Here is a 5996-nt window from a genome sequence, read left to right on the forward strand (position 1 = left end):
CTTGACCAGGTTATCATTGAGCAGAGCATTGTTCAATTTCCATATATATGTGGGCGTTCTTCCCTTATTGTTGTTGAAGACCAGCTTTAGCCCGTGGTGGTCTGATAGGGTGCCTGGGATTATTTCTATCTTTCTGTATCTGTTGAGGCCTGTTTTATGACCCATTATATGGTCAATTTTGGAGAAAGTACCATGAGGTGGTGAGAAGAAGGTATATCCTTTTGTTTTAAGCCAGAATGTTCTACAAATATCTGTTAAGTCCATTTGGTTCATGACTTCTCTTAGTCTATGTCTCTGTTTAATTTCTGTTTCCATGATCTGTCCATTGATGAGAGTGGGGTGTTGAAATCTCCTACTATTATTGTGTGAGTTGCAATGTGTGCTTTGAACTTTAGTAAGGTTTCTTTTATGTATGTAGGTGCCCTTGTATTTGGAGCATAGATATTTACGATTGAGAGTTCATCTTGGTGGATTTTTTCTTTGATGAATATGAAGTGTCCTTTCTTATCTTTTTTGATGACTTTTAGTTGAAAATTGATTTTATTCAATATTGGAATGGCTACTCCAGCTTGCTTCTTCAGACCATTTGCTTGGAAAGTTGTTTTCCAGCCTTTCACTCTGAGGTAGTGTCTGTCTTTGTCTCTGAGGTGTGTTTCCTGTAGGCAGCAGAATGCAGGGTCCTCATTGCATATCCAGTTATCTGTGTCTTTTTATTGGGGAGTTGAGTCCATTGATGTTGAGAGATATTAAGGAATAGTGATTATTGCTTCCTGTTATATTCATATTTGGATGTGAGATTATGTTTGTGTGCTTTTCTTCTCTTTGTTTTGTTGCCAAGACGATTAGTTTCTTGCTTTTTCTAGGGTGTAGCTTGCCTCCTTATGTTGGGCTTTACTATTTATTATCCTTTTTAGCGCTGGATTTGTAGAAAGATATTGTGTAAATTTGGTTTTTGTCATGGAATATCTTGGTTTCTCCATCTATGCTAATTGAGAGCTTTGCTTGATACACTAACCTGGGCTGGCATTTGTGTTCTCTTAGGATCTGTATGACATCTGTCCAGGATGTCATAGTCTCTGGTGAGATGTCCGGTGTGATTCTGCTAGGTCTGCCTTTATATGTTACTTGACCTTTTTCCCTTACTGCTTTTCATATTCTTTGTTTTGTGCATGTGGTGTTTTGACTATTATGTGACAGGAGGATTTTCTTTTCTGGTCCAATCTATTTGGAGTTCTGTAGTCTTCTTGTATGTTTATGGGCATCTCTTTCTTTAGGTTAGGGAAATATCTTTTGTTGAAGATATTTACTGGTCCTTTGAGCTGGGCTCTCTTCTATACCTATTATCCTTAGGTTTGATCTTCTCATTGAGTCTTGGATTTCCTGTATGTTTTGGACCAGTAGCTTTTTCCGTTTTACATTATCTTTGACAAGTGTGTTGATGATTTCTATGGAATCTTCTGCTCCTGAGATTCTCTCTTCTATCTCTTGTATTCTGTTGGTGATTCTTGTATCTATGGCTACTTGTCTCTTCCTTTGGTTTTCTATATTCAGGGTTGTCTCCCATTGTGCTTTCTTCATTGCTTCCATTTCCATTTTTAATTCCTTCAACTGTTTTCCTGGAATTCTTTCAGGGATTTTTGTGATTCCTCTCTGTAGGCTTCTACTTGTTTATGTTTTCCTCTGTTTCTCTAAGGGAGTTCTTTATGTCTTTCTTGAAGTCCTCCATCATCATGATCAAATGTGATTTTAAATCTCGATCTTGCTTTTCTGGTGTGTTTGGATATTCAGTGTTTGCTTTGGTGGGAGAATTGGGCTCCGATGATGCCATGTAGTCTTGATTTCTGTTGCTTGGGTTCCTGTGCTTGCCTCTTGCCATCAGGTTGTCTCTGGTGTTACCTTGTTCTGCTATTTCTGACAGTGACTAGACAGTCCTATAGGCCTGTGTGTCAGGAGTGCTGTAGACCTGTTTTCCTGTCCTCTTTCAGCCAGTTATGGGAACAGAGTGTTCTGCTTTCAGGCATGTTGTCTTTCCTGTCTACTGGTCTTCAGCTGTTCCTGTGGGCACCGAGTCCTGAGTCCACCTGGCAGGTCACTTGGAGCAGAAAAGTTGGTCTTACCTGTGGTCCCGTGGCTGAAGTGGCTCCTGGGGGGCTGCTTTTGAGCTCTCCGTGAGGGTGGCAACCAGGAGGGCCTGTGCCACCTTTCCCTGGGGCCCCTGTGCACCAGGGTCCCAGATGGCGTTAGGTGTTTTCCTCTGGAGTCAGAAATGTGGGCAGAGTGTAGTCTCTTCTGGCTTCCCAGGCGTGTCTGCCCCTCTGAAGGTTTAGCTCTCCCTCCCACAGGATTTGGGAGCAGGGAGTTTTTGATCGGGTCCCTTCAGATCCAGGTGGTATCTGGACCGCAGGGGACCTGCTGCTTGGGTGCCCCTATCATCTGGTTCCCAGAGGCCGTATACAGTTTCCTCTTAGGCCAGGGATTGTGGGCAGGGGTGGGCAGTATTGGTGGTCTCTCCCGCTCTGCAGTCTCAGGAGTGCCCACCTGTCTAGGTGGTGAGCTCTCTCTCCCATGGTGTTTGGGAGCAGGGAGCTGTGGGCTGGGATCAGCGAGGTTTGGGCTCCAGCTAAAAACTGGAAGTGTCCAGTCCCAGAGGAATTTTGCCTCTGTGTGTCCTGAGTCCACCAGGCAGGTCGCTTGGAGCAGAAAAGTTGGTCTTACCTGTGGTCCCATAGCTGAAGTGGTTCCTGGGCTCTCCGTGAGGGTCGCAACCAGGAGGGCCTGTACCGCCTTTTCCCCAAGTAATTTATTTTAAACATTACAGTATAACTGGTTTTATTATATTAATTAATTATAGTTATTTTGATATACTGGTATATTTGCATATTGAATGTACAATTAACTAATTGTATAATTAATATAATGATTTAGACTTAAAACAGGCCAAAAAGGTTGACAACCACAGCAGAGAGACTTAACTGGGAGAACAGAGACTGCAATGTGTGTGTGTAGAGCACGGCCTTGATGGTTTTTGGTTCTTTTGCCTTCAACGCATTCTTCTACTGGGCTCATCATGCAAAGTCCATAACGAAGGGCTTTAGTGAGGGAGTATGGAGCATAGTCTGAGAGAACACTGAAAAGGAAGATGAACTAGGCTGGAAGGTCCACATTCAATTCCGGGTCACCTGACCATTAATTTGGACTGTTTTAAAAATACTTAAGAAAAATAACGAGGATATTAATATTAAATTCTTGATGGAATCAAAGCTTGGTAATCAAACCTTAAAATTGGTTATAGAGGAAAAAATAGAAAATAAAAGAATATTTTCCCTGTTGAAGTAAAATTGAAAGTACAGTGCCACCAACTACCGTCCTGGTGACAGTCCCTCAGCTCCTTTACGGTAGCTTCTTTTAGACGCTTATCCACCATTGCCTGAAAATCCCCCTGAATCAGGGGAAAGGACGTGATCATCAATCTATTCTATTCTTAAGTTCCCACCATTTCTTGATGACGACTCAGAGAGTCTATATGCAAGCTAACTTTCCAATGTAGGGAAGCCAGGGCACACAGGGAAGAGGAATTTGTTTATTAATTCCTTCCCTGCCTCATGTACGTTGTAGTTCAAGTAAATTTCAGCAAAATTAAAATGTTTAACTCCTAATTATGCACTAACCAATCTATTTAAAACTCTGGATAGAATTATCTTGAGAAGCAAGGGAAGAGCTAAAGCTATTTAATTCAGACCCCAAGAGGTATTTCTGTGTCATTTGGATCCTAAATTGCCTTTAACCTCACTTATTTTACCCACTATAATGTCTCCTACAGGTTATAACACAATACAGTAAACCTTGGGAATGGATTTATTAATACCATAAGGGTTAGAAACTATAACCTGCTTTCCTTAGTCTTCATGCTTAGTTAGCAAAGTGGATGGCCTGATGCCAGCAACTCCATGGGCGATACTTGCTTCTTTCAGACAGGAGCACCATCACCCGCCCACTAATGTCAACAGACTTCTGTTGCCACTTCCCTTTAAGGAAGCATGACAATTGTCAGGAACATCCCATTCGTGCTTCCTTACACTGTCACAGTCATATAGTTGGCATTAACCTGAGAGGTAAGAATACTAACGAGTTATGGCGGCTGGATGTCATTCACCTGGTCCACTGTCACAGTCATATAGTTGGCATTAACCTGAGAGGTAAGAATACTAACGAGTTATGGCGGCTGGATGTCATTCACCTGGTCTTGTGCCACAGATGTCATCCCTGTACATTTTCATTAATATTTCTATATTCCTCTGGGTGGTTTTCAGTCCTTAGAGTGGCTCTTCTGTGTGTTCTCTTACACAAACCTCGGCTGTTGTGGGCTCTCTACTTCTATCAAACAGACGACAAACCAGCCTAGAGTAGTAAAAGTTGAAGGAGCTCTTTGAAGAGAGGAATATTGATCCTATCACAGACATTCCTATCTTCATAGCCAGAGTTTACACTTTCTATTTTATTTTTACACAGGATATCACAGTGTAGACTAAACTGGCCTGAATTCACAGTATACCTCTGACTGTGCTGGAACTCATGGAATCCTCCTGCCTCAGCATTCCAAGTGTTGAGATTGCATGAGTGAGCCATTTCCTTAAAAGCCACAGGACTAATAGCCTGAGGGAGGACCACTTTTAGGTGTTATAATTTATGTATTTCCAAAGCAGACCCCAAAATGTCAGTGACAAATTTGTTATGAACCCCTACTTGGCCGAGTGTGGTACAATAACATTGTGTGAGGAACAGAGAGAATGTGCAGAGAGCCATCAAGTCTAACATGAAAGAATTCAGGGGCTGTACTCTAAGCTCAGTTTGTAGCCTGCTTGCCTAGGATGCTGAGAACCCTGGTTTCCATTGTTAGCACAGCAAATGCCAGGTTTGCTGGTCTGCTCCTGTCATCCAGCACTCAGGAGGCATTGGGGGGTGGGAGAAGCTCAGGAATTTGAGGTCATCCTTGACCACATTGCTGAGTCTGAGGCCACCCTGGGTTATACCAGATCCTGTCTCAGAACAGAGTAAGAAGAAAATCCAGTTGGAAGAGAAAGACTGGAAATCTTTTCCCACCAGGACTCCATGCAACAAACCGCACATTTAAGAAAAGTGCAGGGTAAATGGGACTCGGCAGGTTTTCTGTAAGTAACCTACAAAGGCCAGGAGCTAGAGGAAGATGGCTCACACGGGAAAGCACACATTGTACCAAGCATGAAGCTGTGAGTTCAACATTGTGTCTCATGTATCCTGGCCTGGTCCCATATCTCTTTCCCTTTGTGCCAAGAACTCTGTGTCCAACTATGAAGGGCAAGGGGCTCCCAAGGAAAGGAAGCCCCCCCCCAGCTTCTGGCAAACACACCATTACCCCCCCAAGAGATAGGGGTAGCCTAGGGTCAAGTGGGACTGTACCTCACAGTCAGGATGGCGTAGTTCTAGAGACCTCACCTAACGTAGTGTCCTCTTTTCGGGAGGGGACGGGACAATTTGGATGCTTGTGACCTGTGAGGTCATCCTGTGCCTGAGACAAGAGAAAGGGTAGCTTTTGTAGATTATCAGGGGCCTGAAACAACATGAGGAATAGAGGACAAGGGAGGTTAGGAAGCTTCAGGTCCTGCAATCGTTCCTGCCCCAGTCCATGGCCTTGGTGAGAGGCCCTTGTCTACATGGCAGCGGCATGGCATCTCTGTGGCTGTCACAGAAGCTGTCATGGTGCTTCATTTTTCCAGCTTCATGAGGAACTGCCCCTCAAGAGTTGTCCATGGTGGTGACACCTTTCCTGCCTCAGCTTACTGCCTTCATGAAACACCACTGTGAGAGCTGGCCCACGGGAGCTGTCCACAGTGGGCTGGCCCATGGGAGCTGTCCACAGTGGGCTGGCCCACGGGAGCTGTCCACAGTGGGCTGGCCCACGGGAGCTGTCCACAGTGGGCTGGCCCACGGGAGCTGTCCACAGTGGGCTGGCCCACGGG

This window comes from Rattus rattus, chromosome 1, assembly GCF_011064425.1.
Source record: "Rattus rattus isolate New Zealand chromosome 1, Rrattus_CSIRO_v1, whole genome shotgun sequence".
In the NCBI taxonomy this organism is placed as follows: Eukaryota; Metazoa; Chordata; class Mammalia; order Rodentia; family Muridae; genus Rattus; species Rattus rattus.